Source organism: Chiloscyllium punctatum, chromosome 8 (genome assembly GCF_047496795.1).
Source record: "Chiloscyllium punctatum isolate Juve2018m chromosome 8, sChiPun1.3, whole genome shotgun sequence".
Taxonomy (NCBI): Eukaryota; Metazoa; Chordata; class Chondrichthyes; order Orectolobiformes; family Hemiscylliidae; genus Chiloscyllium; species Chiloscyllium punctatum.
The window spans coordinates 68,243,190-68,265,514 of NC_092746.1; positions in this window are offsets into that span (position 1 = coordinate 68,243,190).

Here is a 22,325-nt window from a genome sequence, read left to right on the forward strand (position 1 = left end):
CGTAATGACAGATTATAGGTTTGAGGTCCTTGCTGAGTTCTAATTTTTGATAACATTTTTTTGTTGGCAATTTGATATTTAGGCAACTGAATCGAACTATGATTTCAGAATTTTGGAAATTTTAAAATTCATTTTGTGGGATGTGGGTGTCGCTCACTGGCCAGCATTTATTGCCTATCCCTAGTTGCCCTTAAAAAGGTGGTGATGAGCTGCCTTCTTGAACTGCTGCAGACCACCTGCTGTGGGTTGACCTACAATGCCATTAGAGAGGGAATTCCAGGATTTTGACCCAGCGACAGTGAAGGACCAGTGATATATTTCCAAGTCAGGATGGTGTGTGGCTTGGAGGGGAACTTGAAGGTGGTGGTGCTCCTATGTATCTGTGGCCCTTGTCCTTCTAGATGGAAGTGGTTGTAGGTTTGGACGGTGTTGTCTGAGGATCTTTGGTGAATTTCTGCAGTGCATCTTGTTGATAGTACACACTACTGTTACTGAGCATCAGTGGTGGAGGGACTGGTGCTTGGGGATGTAGTGCCAATCAAGTGGCCTGCTTTGTCCTGAATGGTGTCAAGCTTCTTGAGTATTGTTGGGGCTGCATTCATCCCCCCAAATAGGGAGTATTCCATCACACTCCTAACTTGTGCATTGTAGATGGTGGTCAGGTTTTGAGGAGTCAGGAGTGAGTTACTCACTGCAGTATTGCTAGCTTCTGACCTGCTCTTGTAGCCACAGTGTTTATATGGTGAGTCCAGATGAGTTTCTGGTCAATGATAATCCCCAAAATGTTGATCGTGGAAGATTCAATGATGGTAACACCATTGAATGACCATTGGCCAGTAGTTAGATTGTTTCTGATTAGTGATGGTCATAGCCTGCATTTGTGTGGCACAAATGTTACTTGCCACTAGTCAGCCCAAGCCTGTATAAGGTCCAGATCTTGCTGCATTTGAACGTGGACTGCTTCAGTAACTGAGGAGTCATGAACAGTGCTGAATGTTGTGCAATTTGGGTGGCATGGTGGCTCAGTGGTTAACACTGCTGCCTCACAGTGCCTGGGACCTGGGTTTGATTCCAGCCTCGGGCAAATGTCTGTGTGGAGTTTGCACATTCTCCCCATGTCTGCGTGGGTTCCCTCCAGGTACTTCGGTTTCCTCCCACAGTCCAAAGATGTGCAGGTCAGGTGAATTGGCCATACTAAATTGCCCTTAGTGTTAGATGCATTAGTCAGAGGGAAATGGGACTGGGTGGGTTACTCTTCGGAGGGTCAGTGTGGACTTGTGCCAAAGGGTCTGTTTCCACACTGTAGAGAATCGAATATAGCCTTAATGTCAAGGGCTGTCACTCTCAGCTCACCTCTGGAAATCAGCTCTTTTTTCCCGTGTTTGAACCAAGGCTGCAATGAAGTCAGGAGCTGAGTGGCCCTGGTGGAACAAACTGAGTGTCACTGAGTAGGTTATTGCTGAGCAGATGCGGCTTGTTCGCACTGTTGGTGACACCTTTTTATTACTTTTCTGATGATTGAGAGTAGACCAATGGAGTGGTAATTGACCAAATTGGATTTGTCCTGCTTTTTATGTATAGGATTTTCCACATTGTCAGGTAGATGCCAGTGTTGTAACTGTACTGGAACAACTTGGCTAGGGGAGCGGCAAATTTTGGAGCACAAGTCTTTGGTACTATTGCTGGAAATGTGTGAGGGCTCATGGACTTTGCCATGTGTATCCCACTGTTTCTTGATATATATTGTGTTCAAATTAGAAAGATATAGAAATCAGCAAGAGAACTGTAATATATTAATGGTGAAAGAAAATGTTGCCCCAGGATTTGGTATTATCCAGATAAATGGGGTAAGATATTTCATTTTCATGTGTTGAAAGTTATAAGAATTTGCATAAGGATGGATGCTAGTCCAGGGAGAGCAGGAAACAGAAATATAGAACCTAATCTTACATTTAAGCAATAACTAATCCTAAATTTCTTTAGAGAAAACACATTGACACAAAATTGCAATTGAGTAGTAGCAGTTAATCACATAATGTGTGACTGGAGTCACATATTGGTCAGACTGTATCATGTAGGACAGTGTGGTGAATATCTTGCCAAGAAAGAGATTATTGCATAATGGAAATGTCATAGTGGTAATGTCACTGGCAAATAATCCAGAAAGTGGGATCAATGCAAGTTATGTTTAATTAATAATTTAATTCACAGAAAGAAGTCTTCCATCCATTCCCAGTCTGATCTGGAGGTGACTCAAGATGCACAGCAATATTGTTGACACTTTCCCTCTTCAATGGCTGAGCAAGCCATTCAGTTCAAGAACATTTAGGGATTTACAACAAATGTTGGTCTTGCTGGTGCTGTGCACATCCCATGAAAGAATAAAGGAAGTGGGCTTTTCAGTCGATCTAACAGCTTTTATTCCCTTTCTCTTCTTGTTGCTCACACACACATTTAAAAGACAAATAAATAACTTGAATTTATATACCTCCGATCATGATTTCACTAATAAAACACTTTGTAGGCAATTAATTACTTTAGAAGACTAGATACTTTTGTAATCCAATGAAATGAAACTTGTACACAGTATACAGCAAGTCTGACGAACATCAGTAATTTGCTTCAGTAATCTTGGATTAGAGTAAATGTTGGACAGGACAATGGAAAAAACTCTACTTCTATTCTTTGAGTAGCAAAATGAGATGTTTAACAATCCCTTAGAGGGCAAACTGGGCCTCAGATTAATACCACATCTGAAAGATCAAAATATCAGATTTGGTGAATAGTGTTTTTAATTTAGTGTTTAACTCACTGCCACATCTCTTCTAGGTATGTTCTGCTCCTCTCTCTGATGGGATTTCCAATCCAATCTTTTTTCTTGTCCACCAACATTAATTTCACTGTCACTTCTGGTGTTTGACCAGGTACAATATTTGCTAAGACTCATTTCCACAGCTACATCACATTCCTCAGTGACTGCCTCCGGCTCTGACTAACCCCATGTGGATTCCAACTGAAGTTTCATCCCTCATGCTTTGAATCCACCCAGGATCACAGGTGTCTCTGAGATGTTCAATTTTCCACAGATAGATGGTCTTGTTGCATACTGAGATCCACACTCAGTGCCACGTGGCCTCTCTCTCCAACAGCAGTGCGACACGCTGGCTCAGGGCTGCACGACTCCACAGTTCCACTTCATCCTCTGGCTCATTTGCCATGTTAACCAGGAACTTTTTGTTTCCTTTCAGGCATCAAGGCCCACAAGATGCAACAACTCATGGATACCCATGGCCTTCTGGAACCTTCCTCCCCTATCCTCCTCTCTGGCTCCAACGCCTCTCCCAACCCCACTTCCTGTTGGTTATTCACCATTCCTCCTAACCTTCTGCTCTTTGATACTGAATGTTCTGTACTCAGCAAAGAACACAGCTGTATCCCTCTACACCCCCATTCTAATGAATTTCAGGCATGACATGATGCCGAACTCTTCTTCCGCCATCTTCGCCTCCATGCCCATTTCTTTGGATGAGAGCCCTCTCCTCTTCCCACAGAGCCCTTCACCCAGCTCCAACACTCTCCATCCACCTGGCCCCCTCCTTATACCTGCACTCAATCTGCTCATTAAGAACTATCGATGTGACATTGGTTGCCTCCCCCAGCCCAAGCTATCTCTTTCCAAACTGACTGCTCTCTGTGTATAGACCCAACTCTGACTTTGTTATTAAACCTGCTGATATGGGCAGTGCTGTTGTAGTCTGGCACACTGACCTCCACTTTGTGGAAGCTGAGCACCAGCTGTCAGATACGTCACCCCATGGTACTTTTCCCTGCAACTGCTGAAGGTGTAATGCCCAATTACCTCCTCCCTCCTCAGTGTCCAAGGGCCCAAACATTCCTTCCAGGTGAAGCATCACTTTACCCACACTTCTCACAATCTAGTCAGCTGCATTTGCTGCTCACAATGTGGTCTCCTCTATGTTAGGGAACAAAGTATAGACTGGATGACCACTTCACAAAATATCTACATCCTGCCCATAGAAAAGACCCTGAGCTTCCAGTTGCCTACCACTTTAACACACCACCCTGTTTCCTGGCCAACATCTCTGTCTCAGGCTTGCTGTAGTGCTCCAGCGAAGCTGGAAGAACAACTACTCATTTTCATTTGGGGAACCCTGCAGCCTTCCAGACTCAATATCGAGTTCAATGATGTTAGGGCCTGAACCTCCCCATGTCCTAGCCCCCTACCTCACACGCCTTGTTATTACATAGTCTGCCATTACACACTACCCATCGTTAGCCACTAACAGTCTCCATTAACAGCTATTCACGCTCCTAGTCGGATCACTATCGACTCCTTTATCTGTTCAACTGTTCTCCCTCTTTGGACTCTATCCCCACCTATTGTTTACTCCTTATCCCCTCCCCCCACCCTATCATCTGCATGTAAACCAACATTTTCCAAGTCACCGTCAGTTCTGAGAAAGGGTCATTAGACCCAAAACATTAACTTTCATTTCTCTTCACAGATGCTACCAGACCTGCTGAGCTTTTTCAGCAACTTTTTGTTTCTGATTTACAGCATCAGCAGTTCTTTCGGTTTTTAAATTTGATAGAGTAAGGCGTCAACTACAGTCTGCCATCTCCATCACCAACTACCCAGTCTCAATCACTCACAAGTTCCCAATCAATCACCCAAAGTCAGTTTACTATTCATCTGTAATCAAGAATAGCTAGCCTCTTGCCTATTTGAAACCAAACTAAGGGTGGGACGGTGGCACAGTGGTTAGCACTGCTGCCTCACTGCGCCAGAGACCCGGGTTCAATTCCTGCCTCGGCAACTGTCCGTGCGGAGTTTGCACGTTCTCCCTGTGTCTGCGTAGGTTTCCTCCAGGTGCTCTGGTTTCCGCCCACAGTCCAAAGATGTGCAGGTTAGGTGAATTGACTGTGCTAAATTGCCCTTAGTGTACGGTGTAGGGGTATGGGTGGGTTGCCCTTTGGAGGGTCGGTGTGGACTTGTTGGGCCGAAGGGCCTATTTCCACACTGTAAGTAATCTAATCTAAGATAAACAGGTTAATATTATGCAAAAATAATGCTTAATAATAATAATACAAGAATTCTATATGAGATGTACACCTCTGAACGTTTAGGAACACTAATTGAATAATGTGCCTCTGGTGTATACTGGTTAGTTCCTGTGTTCACTATGTTTGTAAGCTTGTTCCTTCAATATACAAACATTTCTGATTCCTGATAAAAGGACTCCTTTGGTCACGAATGATGAATTATAAGAATGATAGGACCACAAGAATCAGAGGGACATCAGTGTGCACGTCCATCACTCCCTTAATGTAATGGAACAGGTAGATAAAGCAAAAAAGAAGGCATTTGGGATACTTGCCACTATTAGCCAAGGCATAGAGTTTAAGAAAGGGAGGTTATGCTGGAACTGTAAAAAAGCCAGGGTGTCGTGAGCAGTTCTGGAATCTAAATATTGGAGGAATGTGATTGCACAGGAGAGGGTGCAGGAGAGTTTCACCAGGTTATTGCCTGGGTTGGAGAGTTCTAGTTGTGAACAGAGATTGGATAATCTGCTGAAGTTTTCCATAGAGCAAAGGAGGCTGAGGGGGGACATGACTGAGATGTATAAAGTTATGAAGGGCATTGCTCAGGTAGACAGAGATCCCTCCCTTGATAGAGAAATTAATAATTAAGAGGCATAGGTTTCAGGTAAGGGGCAGGAGGTTCAGAGGCGATGTGAGGAAAATCTGAAATTCACTCCTTGTGAGGATGTTAGAGGTAGAAACCCTCATAACATTTTAGAAATATTTAGATGTGCATTTGCAATGCCAAGGAAAATGGGGTTAGAATAGTTAGATGCTTATTTTGACCAGTACAGATATGACAGGCTGAAGGTTCTTTTTTGTGCTATGGATCTCTATGACTCTATCATTATGATCTTGTGGACCCGCACTGAAAACAGATTTCTAGTCACTGAAACATCCCTCTAACATCATCCTTTGCTTCCTGTCCCTGAGCCAATGTTGAATCCAACATGTCACTTTGGTTTGAATCCCCTTGGAATCTTACTTTCTTGACAAGTCTGGCAGAAGCCTTGAAAAAGTCCTTATGGACCATATTAAATGTATTATCTCCAGGAGTTTCCTCAAAAAATGTGATCATTGTGTCAAACACAGCCTTCTTGTAACAAATCCATGCTGGTGATCCCTAACTCATAAGTATTTTTCCCTCAGAATTCTTTCTAATAACGTTCCCACCACTGAGGTTCGACTGATTGGCCTACAATTTCATGGTCTGGCCCTTCCTCTCTTCCTAAGTAACGGTGGAACTTTAGACAGTCCTCCAGTTCTATAACAGCTCATGTCTAAACAGCCAGAATTTGAAAATGACTGTCAGAGCTCCAGATATCTCCTTCCTTAGCTTCCTCAATAGCCTGGGATATATCTCATCTGTGCTCGCAGATTTATCCACTGTAAAGGTTGCTAAATCCACTATTACTGACTCTATGTCAATTTCATCTATTATTTCACAGTCTTCCACCCTGATGCCTATACCTGTACAGACCATTGTGAAGACTGACACAAAGTATTCGTTGAAGATTGTTCCCATTTCTTGTGGGTCCATGCACACATTATCTCCATAGTCCTAATGGGCCTATTCTTTCCCTAGTTCTTCTCTTGCTCTTTATATGTTTTAACCCCTTTGGGTTTTGCTTTATTCTACTTGCCAGTGCATTCTCATGCTTTCCTAGCTTCCTTTTTAGATTCCTGTACTTTTTATCCAACTCTAGTGACTCTACCATATTTAGTCCTTGGTATCTGCCATAAATGTTTTGCATTTCTTAATCCTAACCTTTTATAGCCCTTGACATCCAGGGTTCTCCTACGGTCCTGGTCTGACTCTTAGCCTTTACAGGAATTTATTTGCCCTGCATTCTTGCTATTTTCTGGTTGAATGACTCCTGTAACTCTGAGACAGTTTTATTTGCAAATCCATTGGACCAAATTTTGACGCATCTTAGTAAAATTAGCTTTTGCCAGCTTAGACCTTGTATTCTTAGCCCATCCTTTTCCTTGTAAATTACTATCCTGAATCCAACTGAGTTATGGTCATTGTCTCCAGAATGTTGCCCTAATGATTCACCTTCCACACTGTCCAGATACGTTTCCAAATATTAAGTCAGTACTGCCCCCTCCCTTGTTGGGCTTTCTATGTACTGGCTAAAAACAAGATTTAGTTGCAATTCAAGAATGTATTTCCCTTCCTACTTGCACACTGAAATTATTGCAGTTAATGTCTGGGTAGTTAAAAATCCCCTATTATTGTTGACTAATTATTTTTACACTTGTCTGAAATTTTGTTGCATGTTTCATCCTCTATGCCTCCCTGTCTGTTACAGACCTGTGGTACACACTGAACAGAGTCATTGTCCCTTTGTGTTTATTACCTCAAGCCATATTCCCTCATTTGATGATCCTTCCAAGATATTATCTCTCCTCACTGATACAATAGATTCCTTGATCAATATTGTGCTTGCCCCCTTCCCCCTTCTATTCCCTTCTCCACATCATCTGACTACCTAACAGCCAGGAAAGTCAAGCTGCCAATCCTGCTTCTCTTTCAGAAAGAAAAGCACAGTAGGTCAGGCAGCATCCGAGGAGCAGGAGAATCGACGTTTCGGGCATAAGCCCTTCATCAGGAATGCAGCCTGATCTCCTATGCTTTTCCAGCAGCATACACTCGATTCTGATCTCTAGGATCTGCAGTCCTCACTTTCCCCTCCTCACTTATCTTTCAGCCAACTCTCAGTCATTGTTATGATATCATACTCCCATGTTCCTATTTGTGCCCTCAGCTCATCTTCCTCATTCTTCAGACATTAAAAGATAATCCATTTGGCCTTGATAAATTCACTTCTTTCTTAGCTAGACTATGTTTCCTCTGCCTTCCAAACTAATTTCCTCATATTGTAATTTTTAAATCCATCTCAGGTTCTCTCCCCTCTGCTCTCCTTATCAGGATACTACTTTCTGCCTATTAATTCCACACTAACACCAGTAGTTAACCTCCCCACTCCACCCAATGAGGATGGTGATTCCTATTCTTGTTGAGATGTAACTCATTCAACATATACAGGTTTCACCCCCTCAGTAATCTAAAGCCCTCACTCCTGCACGATCTTTCCAGCTAATCATGCACACGCTATATTCTTCTGTTTCTTTACTTATCATTATGTGACACCGAAAGTAATCGGAAGATTACTACTTTGCAAATCCAGTTTTTCAATTTCCTACCTAACTCCCTAAAATCTGCTTTCAGAACCTCATTTCTCCTTCTTCTGATGTCATTGGACCAATGTTATTCACCATCTCCCTACAGAATGCCCTTCTGTGACAAGCTTGATCCTGGCATCTGGGAGGTGGCAGGCCATTCTAGAGTCATGTCTACCCTCTTTGCTAATGAATTTTCTATTACTCTCAGCCTTCCAGTTTCGTCCTCCCCTGGTTGGGCAGCTGGAATATCCAAAATGTCAAAGTTTCCACTCTGACTGGCCTCTACGAAAGAACTGTCATTTTCCCTTTTTTCCCAAGACTGAGAAATGGTTTGCCAGTGAGATTGCTTGGGAGATTCCATCACTAGCTACCTGGTTCCCTTCTTCTGGTAGTCTGAAGGTCACCCATCATCTCTGCACTTCTTAAGCTGTGGGGTGACCATGTCCTGAAATGTGCTATCCATGAACCTCTCAGCCACATGAATGCACTATAGTGCCCCTAGCTGACACTCACATTTCAAACCTGAGCTCATGTTGCTGTAGCCAGGGGTCACCTCCTTCACTGCAAGGTAAAAAGCTAGTTGTTTTGGTTCATTTCTGGTAAGTGTTATGGTTTATGTTATTTATAACGTTTAAAATAATAAAGGTTTCAGCAGTAGGTTGAATAAAATTTAAAAGAAATGAAAAAAAGCCAGATTGAATATAATAATTAAGTAGTTAATGTAAACTCATTAAGATGTGTCATACTGCAGCTTGAGGGGACTCATGGATGCCAATGTGATCCAGGGCAAACACATCCGTCAGAAATATTTATGATGAGAGGACCTCAAGCACAAAGTTTATGAGCTGATTTCTACATTGCAAATACTGTGACACATCAGCATGAGGGAGGGTTAACTGGATGCTCTGTACCAGGATGCAGTCATAATCATGATCTTCTAATCCAGACAGTGTGGATGAGAGTGGTGCTGGAAAAGCACAGCAGTTCAGGCAGCATCTGAGGAGCAGGGAAATCAATGTTTCGGGGCAAAAGCCCTTCATTAGGAAAGAGCCAGAGGAAATGACCTGGGAATTACAGTGGAAGAGGGATTCCCTGAGATTCTTGTAGAGAGAGGAGGAAAACTTCTTCAAGGCAGGTATCCTTGCAAGAGGATTCGCAGCAGGGTTAAAATCAACTAGGTAAAAACAATGACTGCAGATGCTGGAAACCAGATTCTGGATTAGAGTGGTGCTGGAAAAGCACAGCAGTTCAGGCAGCATCTGAGGAGCAGGGAAATCGATGTTTCAGGCAAAAGCCCTTCATCAGGAAAGAGCTTTAACCTAATCCAGACAGTGGTCATGGACAGTTGAATGTGAATGCAAGTGATGCAAGTGATGGGATACAAAATGCAGGGGCCTCAGACTTTGAAATTTTCCATCAGGATTGTGGGTGGAGAACTGTATGAACATAGCTCCATGGTACAAGGAAGCATTCAAGTGCAGGAAGCAATAAGGAATATAATGGTGCTAGTGCAGTGCAAAGAGGCAGGAGTCCAGAAGGCCTGCCTGCTCCTTGTATTCAGAACATGTAGTCAGGCCTGGAGAGTAATTGCAGTGATATGGGGAAGATCCAGTTTTCATGGTTTATGTAGGTACCAATGACATAAGTAGGACGAGGAAAAATGTTCTGCATGGTCAGCAGGAGCATCTAGTCACCAAATTAAGAAGCAGAATGTCAACGGCAATAATCTGTCATTTATTACCTGAACTATGAGCAGGTAAATATGCCAAATAAGATCAGAGAAATGAATGCAGGTCAAAGGCTGTTGTGAGAGAAGTTGGCTATGGTTTTTCAGGCATTGGCACCAATACTGGGGAAAATGGCGGCTGTACTGTTGTGATGATCTATACCTGAATGACACTTGGGCTGGTTTTCTTGCCCACCAGGTAATTGGGGAAGTAAAGAGGTTATTAAACTAATAGTGAGGCCAAGGGATCACATTTCCTATGATGTGGTCAATCAATAAGTAGGACCAAGATAACAGAGGAAGTTATTAATATGTGGGATGCTAAACACACCATGACTGAAAGAGGTAGAGAGTACGGACTGTTAAGCTAGAAGAGATACCTGTTAGGAAGGAAGATGTGTTGGACATTTTGAACAACTTGAGGATAGACAAGTCCCCCGGGCCTGACGGGATATATCCTAGGATTATGTGGGAAGCAAGAGAGGAAATTGCAGTACCGTTGGCAATGATCTTCTCGTCTTCACTGGCAACGGGGGTGGTACCAGGGGACTGGAATGTAGCGAATGTTGTGCCCCTGTTCAAAAAAGGGAATAGGGATAACCCCGGGAATTACAGGCCAGTTAGTCTTACTTCTGTGGTAGGCAAAGTAATGGAAAGGGTACTGAGGGATAGGATTTACGAGTATCTGGAAAGACACTGCTTGATTAGGGACAGCCAGCACGGATTTGTGAAGGGTAGGTCTTGCCTTACAAGTCTTATTGAATTCTTCGAGGAGGTGACCAAGCATGTGGATGAGGGTAGAGCAGTGGATGTAGTGTACATGGATTTTAGCAAGGCATTTGATAAGGTTCCCCATGATAGGCTTATGCGGAAAGTCAGGAGGCATGGGATAGAGGGAAATTTGGCCAATTGGATAGAAAACTGGCTAACCGGTCGAAGGCAGAGAGTGGTGGTAGATGGTAAATATTCAGCCTGGAGCCCAGTTACAAGTGGAGTTCCGCAGGGATCAGTTCTGGGTCCTCTGCTGTTTGTAATTTTTATTAATGACTTAGATGAGGGAGTCGAAGGGTGGGTCAGTAAATTTGCAGATGATACGAAGATAGGTGGAGTTGTGGACAGTGAGGAGGGCTGTTGTCGGCTGCAGAGGGACTTAGATATGATGCAGAGCTGGGCTGAGGAGTGGCAGATGGAGTTCAACCCTGCCAAGTGTGAGGTTGTCCATTTTGGAAGAACAAATAAGAATGCGGAATACAGAGTTAATGGTAGGGTTCTTAGTCAGGTGGAGGAACAGTGGGATCTTGGGGTCTATGTACATAGATCTTTGAAGGTTGCCACTCAGGTGGATAGAGTTTGTAAGAAGGCCTATGGAGTATTATTGTTCATTAGCAGAGGGATTGAATTCAAGAGTCGTGAAGTGATGTTGCAGCTGTACAGGACTTTGGTTAGGCCACAGTTGGAGTACTGTGTGCAGTTCTGGTCGCCTCACTTTAGGAAAGATGTGGAAGCTTTGGAGAGGGTGCAGAGAAGATTTACCAGGATGTTGCCTGGAATGGAGAGTAGGTCGTACGAGGATAGGTTGAGAGTTCTCGGCCTTTTCTCGTTGGAACGGCGAAGGATGAGGGGTGACTTGATAGAGGTTTATAAGATGATCAGAGGAATAGATAGAGTAGACAGTCAGAAACTTTTTCCCCGGGTACAACAGAGTGTTACAAGGGGACATAAATTTAAGGTGAAGGGTGGAAGGTATAGGGGAGATGTCAGGGGTGGGTTCTTTACCCAGAGAGTGGTGGGGGCATGGAATGCGCTGCCCGTGGGAGTGGTAGAGTCAGATTCATTGGCGACCTTTAAGCGGCATTTGGATAGGTACATGGATGGGTGCTTAATCTAGGTTAGAAGTTCGGCACAACATCATGGGCCGAAGGGCCTGTTCTGTGCTGTATTGTTCTATGTTCTATGTTCTATGTTCTACACATCTAAAACTAAATCAGCAGATAGGGCTATAAGTTACAAAAATAATACAAGGACGAAACTAAAGACTTTGTATTTGAATGCACCTAACATTTGGAATGAGACAGATAAACTGTAAATAGAAATAAATACGATCTTTCAGCTATTGCAGAGACATGGCTATGGATTGGGACTTGAATATTGAAGGTTACAGGACAGATAGGAAGGACAAGAAGCTAGGAAACGTTTAAGGACTTATTCTGTTAATAAACAAAGAAACAAAGAATAGGTGCAGGAGTAGACCATTCGGCCCTTTGAGACCGTACCGCTATTCAATATGATCATGGCTGATTATGCAATCACATGCAATCTTTCATTAATAGTTGCAATATCATACATGTTATACAGGTGGTGGCATGGTGGTATGGTGAAATGTGCAATTAATAAAATCTGAAATTTAGGAAAAACTGGTCTAACAGTGACCATGTGACCATGGTCATAAATACCCATCTGTTTCACTAATAACATTTTGGGGAGAAATCGGGCATCCTTACCTAGTCTATATTGTGACTTCAGGCATATTGAAATATAGTTGACTCTTAACTGCCCTCTGAAATTGCCTAGAGAGCCACTCAGTTCAAGGGCACTTAGGAATAGGCAACAAATGCCAGCCTTACCAGCAACACCCACATCCCATTGTAGGAATGAAGAAAAAGCACCAAAGAGGGCTGACTTAAATTTAGGAAAATAGGAAATAGATAGAGTTTGTTTTGAGATAAGAAATGACAAAGTTAAGAAGTTACTCAAGAGAGTTGTTGACATGCATCTGTCAGTAACCATATGGTAGGATGAAGGATAAAGAAAAAAAGTTATGGGAGCTTGAAAGGAAGTTACAGAAAGAATCATAGGGGATTTTAGTCTAGATATAGATTGTAAAGGTCACAAGGGCAAAAGTATCTGAGAAGAAAGTTTCATGGTGTTTTCAGGACAGTTTTTTAGAGCAGCAAGTTCGGGTGCCAATTAGACAGCATGCCATGCTCGTCTTATTTTATGCAATGAGTTGGGGTAATTAATGACCTCATTGTAAAGGAACTCTTAAGTTGCAGTGTTAATTAATATGATTGAATTTTACATGTAATTTGAGAGATGAGTGTTGGTCCAAGACTAATGTTTCAAACTGAATAAAAGCAATTATGAGGGCATGAAAGAATTAGTTAAGATGAATAGGTAAACTAATTTAAGGGATAATTAGTAGAGATTCAGTGGCAGATGAAGGGGAATCTTTAAGAATATGTAGAATAGATACATTTCAACAAGAAAGAAAAATTCCAAGGGGAGGACTTACCACCTGTGGTTAACTAAAAATTGTAAAAGATAGAACCAAACTTAAAGGAAACACATTCAATTACACAAATATTGGTGTATGGTCAAAAGATTGGTTAGAATATTTTAAGAATTACTAAAAGATGAATAAGGAGGGGAATATTAAATAATGAGGAAAACAAGCTAGAAATATCAAATCAGATAATAAAAGTTTCTTCAGAAACTTACCAAAGAATTACCAAAGTAAACGTTGAGAGAAACTAAAGAAAATTACAATCACAAGGGAAGTGGTTCTGTTGGAACTGTGGATTGACAAGTGCATTAGCCCCAATAGACCTCATCCCAAAATGTGGCTAGTGGGATGATTAATGCTTTGGTCCTAATTTCCATAGATTTCGTGAAAGTTCCATTAGATTGGAAGATTGTGAATGTAACTCTTTTACTCAAAGCAGAAGGTAAACAGCAAGCATGAAACTATAGATTAGGAAGCATAATATCTATCATAGGAAAATATTAGAAGTTGTTACTAAAGACATTATCACGACATACTTAGAAAAATTCAAGATAAAATTCAAAGCTGAGTCAACATGGCTTTGTGAAAAGAAAGTTATGTTGAACCAGTTCATTTGAGTTACTTTAAGAATAACATGTACTGTGGGTAAAGAGGAAATGGTCGATGTTCTTAGAATTCCAGATCTCATTTGATATGGTGCCACACAAAACATTATTGTGGAAAATAAAGGGATGACTCGACTGCATGTAGCATTAAAGATCCCGAGCAAAACTAGAATCAGTAGGAATCAAGGGAAAGCTCACCACTGGTTGTAGGAAGGAAGATAGTTGTGTGGTTATTGTTGTTGGTCAATCATCGCATCTCCAGGCCATCACTGAAAATGTTATTCAGTGTAGTGTTCTAGGCCTAAGCATCTTCAAAATAAGGTGAGAGGTGTGGATATTCACTAATGATTGCATAGTGTTCAACATCTGCTGCCTTGAAGATACATCAAGAGATGTCAATGGTACAACTTCAGTCTGAAAATCTGGAGTGGAGGTCAAAGGGAGACTGACGTCTAATTCTGTAATTAACTGTCAAATGTAACTCTCAGTTACCATCCAAATGGTACATCCTCCATGCCAACGCCTCTACCAGTCAGAATCCAATTACCAGCCAATCAGCACTCTCCTTTCACAGAATATAAATATTACTTTTTCTTTACTTTGCTATTTGAACAAAATGTTCTGATGAGTGCAAGACACAAAACTTCAACCAGGTGTGTCTTTTTTCAGCATTACTCAAGTTTTTAATTACTAAATATCTATTAGAATTTCTAATTTCCAATAACTACCAACTTTACCAATAAAATGGTCAGGAAATAAAAGCATAAGTTGCAGAAGTGTAAACTTTAAGAAATATTAACAATTAATGGGAACAAGATCAATTCATATCTTATTCATACTATATCTCAAAATCAATAAAAATAAGGGGGCACATTTTTAAGGTGAGAGAAGAAAGACTTAAAAAAGATATGAGGGACAATGTTTTTAAACAGAGAATAGTTCGTGTGTGGAATGAACTGTCAGAGAAAGTGGTGGATGCAGGTACAGTTAGAACATTTAAAAAACATTTGGATAAGCTCATGAATAGGAAAGGTTTGGAACAATATGGACCAAACATAGCCAAGTGGGGTTAATTTGTTGGGATGATGGTCAGCCTAGACTGGTTGCACCAAAGGGTCTGTCTCCATGCTGTACGTTTGCTTGACTCTGTAAGATTTAAACTCTGTTACTTGGTAATAAATAATAACGGAGCTTATTTTTTAGTTAGTTTGTTCTCTAATAAACATCATTTAAGATCAAATTGAGTCGAATTTGAAAAAATTGATATTTTTTTTCTCTGATAGCCTGATGATTATATTCCACTTTTAAAAAGGTCAGATTTACCCATATAAACTTGAAGTGAAATGTCCCCACCCAATAGTAGCAGAAGTGCATCTTCTCCTTCTCCACCTCCTCCTTCTATGCTTTCCATTGTTTCACAGGCAAAAGGAAAATAAAAACAAAAAGCCAAAACAATGATGCAGCAGAGCAAGATAAGACAGGCAGGAAAAAAACAAGAGAGGGACAATTTCCCTAGGCAGATTCTGCCTGTGAGCAACAGGGGAAGGAATTATGACTTAGTTTAACAATTAGTCCATCTATGTGTTGAGAATATCTGTTAGGCACATGTCTAGCCATACAATTGGGTCATTAAAAGAGCATATTTGGGAGCAATTCAGACCTTAAAGGCAGTGGCACCATTAAAGGGCAGGTTCTGTAAATATATTGTGTAGGAACTGCTCAAACGTAGTCAGTTGGTATTATTTATTGAAGCTTTGTCTTTATTTTGTCAGCTGGTATGAATAATTGAGCATGATCTAATCCTTCATGTCAGCTGGAAGCAAAAATTTGAAGGTCTTTGTTGTATCCGATTATATTAAGGAGTCTACCACTGTGAATATATTTTTGTCATGGCTGGGACAGCACCATTACCATGAGCAGGGGTCTTGGTGCTCTTACACTCTGCTGTGGAGGGAGCTAGTAAGAGGGAAATGCCTTCATGCCAAGCAGAAGGGAAGGTAACAAATATAGGCATGATGAATGATGGTGTCAAATAAGTGTTCATTTAATTGTGACATTTCACTTTATTCTAGGTGCTTTGGAAGCTATGTACAATTAGGAAGATGGGGATTTCTTCCTCTGTATGAGACAGCCAGTGTTAGAAGATTTTAAGGGTTACAGGTAAATTTCTTTAGTTGTCAAGGTAGATTTTTGCTCCTCATTGCCTCCAAATAAGATACAACAAAAAGGAGATGTGAGTCCAATTACAATAATAACAATTTGCATTTCTATAACACCTTTAACAAAGTGGTATGCCCCAGAGTGCTTCACAAAAATATTATCAAAAAATTGACATTAATCATGTAAGGAGATATGAAAATCGTTGGCTAAAACTTGTGTCAAACAAGCCGGGGAGTGAGAGATACAAAACGGGACCAAATATTAGAATCCAGTTTTCCTATATCAAGTGTCTAGACTGCAAATATTTGTGGAGGTGTTTGACCCATCCAAAATCTACTTGAATAATCTTTAGGAAATGTCCACTAATTTGAACAGGCTTTTTTGTTTTGAATGGATTTGACTTTATCCTTACCCTCTTTTTAAAAGAACCTATTTAACTTCCCTTCTCAACTTGTTAAAAGCATCTCCCTTCCTTCTTAACCCATCCTGAATATTCCTTAACATCCCAGGTTCTTTGAGCTTGCTGTTCCTTCATTTCACCTGAAAGAGAACATGTTGGGCCTGTACTCTGCCCTATTCTTTTCTGAATGTTGCCCACTGTTCTGTTGTAGATTTACTCAAAAGTAGCTGTTCTGGTCTACTTTGGCCAAATCCTACCTTCTTCTAACAAAATCTGCCTTCCCCAAATTCAAAAGCTTCTTTTACAGTCCACCATTCTCCTTTTCCGATAATAGCTTGAAGTGTACAATGTCGGGCTTGCTGTCATTAAAATACTCCCCCTCCACTACCTCAAACATCTGTCTGGCTTCAATTCCTCGAATTAAGTCCAACACTGCACTGTTCCTTGTTGGCCCTTCTATATGTTGATAAAAAAAAGTTCTCCTGAATGCACTTCAAGGACTCTGCCCCCTCTAAGCACTTTATACTATGCTTATCCCAATTGATGTTGGAGAAATTGAAATCCCTTAATATTGTTATTATTGTTTCACATACCTCAGTGAATTGTCTACATATCTGTTTCTCTATAATTTGCTGACTATTTGGGGGTCGATAATCCACCCCAGCAGTGACACTGCCCCCTTTTTATTCCTCAGGTGTACCCATGAAGCTTACAATCACATCAACAAAAGAGCATAATTTTATAACTGGCTGTTAAAGTAGCCATAACAATGAATCTCAATGTCCCTCCAGGCTGTCTTAGCTGAGTTCAGTACATCAGCGGCTATGATGTCCACCAATGCCTTAAGACTGGTCAAATGATCTGTCTTGGTGGACTCTTCACTCATTTCCCCTCTATACAGATTTTGTCAAGAAATTGAACAGTCAAAATTTCATAGACTGTAAGACTATAAAATGGAGGAATAAAAGTAGGCTATTAGACCATGGCTGATCCGTTAATCTACATCTCCACTTTCTTGCCTTTTCCCCAATTCCTCTTGGTTCCCTTATTGATTAAAAATCTCTCTATCCCAGCCTTGAATATACTTGATGACCCAATCTCAACAGCTCTCTGCAGCAAAGAAATCCATAAATCCATTACCCGCTGACAGAAGAAACTTCCAGGTAAAAACAATGACTGCAGATGCTGGAAACCAGATTCTGGATTAGTGGTGCTGGAAGAGCACAACAGTTCAGGCAGCATCCGAGGAGCTTCGAAATCGACGTTTCGGGCAAAAGCCCTTCATCAGGAATAAACTCCTACTCAGCTCTGTTGTAGATGTGCGACCCACTATTGTGAGACTAAGCCCTCTAGCCTGACACTCTCCCATAAAGGGAAACAACCTTTATGCATATAACTTGTCAAGTCCCCTATGATCTATGTCCAATAAAGTTGCCTCTTATTCTAGCCTGATACGTCTGGCTAAGTATGTTATTGATGCTGTTTATCTGGTAATGAGGGCGGTAAGGAAAATCCACTTAATTTTAGGGGTTTTATCTATTCTTGTTCAGCAAAATGTATTACTCATTAAATTGATTTCTGAACAATAGATGCTGCCTGATTAAGCTGCTCGCATTGGTCACTGTCATAGTGGATAGAGAAGAATGTTGGTTTCCAGGAGATTTTTTATGAAGTTAAACACAACAGAACATTGTCAAAACGTGAGCCAACTTAATTAGAGGTTTTGCAGGCTAATTTATTGAAATATTAAGAAAAACATTCTCTGATTAATGAGATGTAACAAGATGTGTTCTCACCTTTCATCTGAGTCACTGGTAGTTGACTCTGTCTGACAGAGGGTGTGTGAGGAATGAGAGATGTTGTCATTTCCTCTATAATATTCCAGTATCGACAAGGTGAAAAGATGTTGAGTGTGAGGTGAGTCACATCAAATAATATTCTGAAATGTGCAATGCTACTCAAGCTTTCAGTTATCTTGGCAAATACCTTCGGCCATTATACTTTTTCTTCATTGAGTGAGAGTGCATGAGTTAGAACAAGAACCACTAACTCTGAAAGATCTTCATGATCCTCTCTTTAGGTCTCCTTTCGTCATAGCTGAGGATGCAATATCTTCCTCGATCACTAGAAGTGCTGAGGAATCTGGGGGCTGTTAACACAGAAGACTTTGTCTGTACTGCACACATTCTGTCATTTCTGTGTCTCCTTTTGTGCAGAGGCAAAACCAGGAAGCTTGCTATGATTGCCAGCAGGTCTCCCTCCAGTTAAAGGGAATAGTTTGTACTCAGTCAATCTCAGAATAGCCTCGGATACCACTCCATGCCTTGCTTGGGCAGTTGGAATTAGAGAGGGTGAGCAGCCTAATGACAGGTAGCAGAGTGAAGAAGGGCGTTAACCTTTCTGACATCTTAGGCTTTCCTCCAGAGTGCCATGACTGTTTCAACACGGGTGGCTACCTCAGGCCAGAGTGGCCTGGTGTGGTCACATAGCCTCCATTTGCTGGTCTTGGGGGAAGAGGATGACTCAATCTGTGCACCACCATCTGGGATATCCCCCTCTCTGTCAAATTCTGGACAAATGTCCAAAGCTGTCCAAGGCTTGTCCAAAAGCACAAGGTTTTAACAATAACATCAGCATCAATTGTGGGATCTCTGGGAATGGCACATGGGTAAGATATGGTGGAAATACAGTGTGATTCATGCAGGCTCAAATGACAGTTGAAATGATGAGTTTGGTAATAGATGGTGTGAAAACTGTTAGTCTCTAGGTAAGAATCAATCCACCAAACCTGACACAACTCTCCCTTAGCCAAAAAAATGGCAAGAGTCTATCCATAGAGACACTGGAAAAATTGCATAAGTAATTTACTAGAATGATAGTAGAACAAAACAGGTTCAACATAGCTGGAAAGATTAAAAAGTGGGGTGGGGGCTATTTAATCTAGGAAAGAGAGAATTGAAAGCTGACCTCTTGATGTCTTCAGGATTATAATCGGGTTTATTGGGGTAGATGCATTTGGGGTAAGCTGGGTTTTAGGTGGATAGGTGGAACTGCTCTGTTATAATGTACCTGCCTCATGGTTTTTTCACTCCTCGGGTTTGGGCACGGCATAGAATCAAACATGTTGCTCCCAGAAGTTAATAGAACATAGCCCAGGGTGTTGCCATGTAACAAAATGGACTGGTTAAAAGGTTCACCGGGATTTAATTCCAGTTGTGCGGTTACATATTAGGCCAGGCAGCATCTGAGGAGCAGGGGCGGAGAGGTCGGGAAGAAGATTGCAGGTCAAGAGCGCGGTGCTGAATCTGGGGGTTGGAACTGAGATAAGGGGAGGGGAGGGGAAATGAGGAAGCTGGAGAAATCTACATTCATCCCGTGTGATTGGAGGGTTCCTAGGCAGAAGATGAGGCGCTCTTCTTCCAGGTGTCGTGTGGCCATGACCTGGGGATGGAGGAGGCCAAGGACTTTGAAAAGTGTGGTGCTGGAAAAGCGTAGCAGGCCAGGCAGCATCCGAGGACCAGTCCTCGCTTTCTCCTCCTGGTCTCCAGCATCTGCAGTCCTCACTTTCTCCTACATATTAAGCCCTCAGTCTTCACATCCAGTCACTACCTGCAGCCCCATGCCAACCCAATGCTGGTTCACTTCACCCATCCTCATGGCCATAGCTCTGTGTGAACTCCCAATCACCCAGTTTAGATTATGTACCAAATTAAATAAACCTATATTAAAAATATAATGTGTGAAACTGCTTAGAAAATCGTCATGATTTTTCAAACAGGTGTTCTCTAACCCTACAAATGTTGCAATCAAGCAGACCATTGCAATATCAATAATAGAAGGTTTAGGCATGAGGCATCTTTCAAGGTACCTGAATAGGAAGGGTTCAGAGGGATATGGGTCAAATACTGGCAAATGTGACAAGATTAATTTGAGAAAATTGGTTGGCATGGAGTGGACTGATGGGTCTGTTTCTGTGCTGTACAACTCTGTGACTAATGTGTAGAAATAAATATTGGTAAGAGTTTACATAAGAAAAAGGAAAATACTGCAGGTACTGTAAATCTAAAAAAATTGCTAGAGAAATACAGCAGGTATGGCAACATTTAGGGAGAGAGAAACAGGGTTAACGTTTTGAGTCTTGTATTGCCTCTCATTTTATATCATTTCATAGGGATGTCAATCAAGCAAAGTCAGCAGTTTTCACATGCATGAACAAACTCACCCTAATCTTCTTAGAAGAGTCTTCACCAGGCAGTGAAGAAGGTATCCTACAACAAGATTCCACTCTCCATTTTTAAATTACTCTTGAGTATATCTGACCCTGCATAACTCCAGCCTAAATGTCCTCATTTGTGAGGAGGATCAGAACCCAGAACACAAATCTGAAATGTTCACTTCCAAGTGCAAGAATGTGTTCTCTTTTATCCAGAGGGTGGTTAGAATGTGGAACCTTGCTAACACAGAAATTATTTGAGACAAATAGAACAGGTGCATTTAAGACTAGGCTAGATAAGCACATTGGAAAGAGAGGAATCAAAGGGTATGTTGATGGGATTACAGAAATTTGGATGGGAAAAAGCTTATGTACATTAGAGATAGCAGCATTAACCTGTTGGTTAAAATGACCTATTTCTATGCTGTAAACATTGTGCTATGCTTTGCAAAAGGGTAAGGAAGAAAATGCACTTACTGAGAAGTAAGCAGAAGGAATAATTAAATAATGGGAATAAAGAAAAAGGAAAAAGCAGAACCAGTTGGATGTAGGCCTCATTTTAATATTGAAATAAGACTTGCCTGCTCATTTCAGAAGGGAATTCTAAATACACTTTTGTTCAGTTTGTTCTTGCATTGTACAAACTCCAACTGATACTTCTTGAACTGTCTTAACAGTAGGTGTTGCCCATTTCAGTAGGCAATATACTGCTGGTTAAAACAGGGTAAAAACAAAGACTGCAGATCCTGGAAACCAGAGTCTAGGTTAGAGTGGTGCTGGAAAAGCACAGCAGGTCAGGCAGCATCCGAGGAGCAGGAAAATTGATGTTTCGGGCAAAAACCCTTCATCAGGGATATACTGCTGATGCATACTCAATCTTTCAGATTGAACATTATCAGTTGTGGTGCAGTAGCCAATTCATAAATGCCAGCCTATTCCACACATGGCTCAGATGAATAGGATCTAAGGTTGACTGATCTCTTTTTTCGATCTGGTGGGCTTTCTTTCCTATTGTCCGTTCATCTTTTTATTCCCTCAGTTTTTTCAAGATGCTTTCTGACTTCTTGTCGCCTGGTTCTTCAATCAGCAGCCAGGATCTCATACACATCAACTTTAATTCTGGTTAACTTGAGACCTTGCTTTCAGACATAATTTTATCACAGATATTGATTTTACACTGATGGGAAGCTCACCATGGATTACGTCTTTGGGAAATAGGCTGATATCATTTCTGTGCACATGACCCACTCAATGGAGTCACCATTAACTCATGAGGACAGACATGTTGGGAATCCCTGCTCACTGCTGTATTTCAGTGTTTGACACTTTTTCCTGCCAGGAGAAACTCAATATTCATTAGAGGCAGCAGAAGTACTCTAATGGTTCATATGTGGTCAGTCATGTCCCTCAAAGATCTGCATTAGGGCCTCAACTATTGACATTATTTATCAATGACTTGGATAATGGAATAGAACATTGTATAACCAAATTTGCTGATCACATAAAATTAGGTAGCATTGTAAACAGTGTTGCTGAAAGCATAAAATTACAAAGGATATTGATAGACTAAGTGAATGGCAAAACTGTGGCAGATGGAGTTCAATGTCAATAAGTGTGAGATTATTCATATTGGATCAAAAATGAAT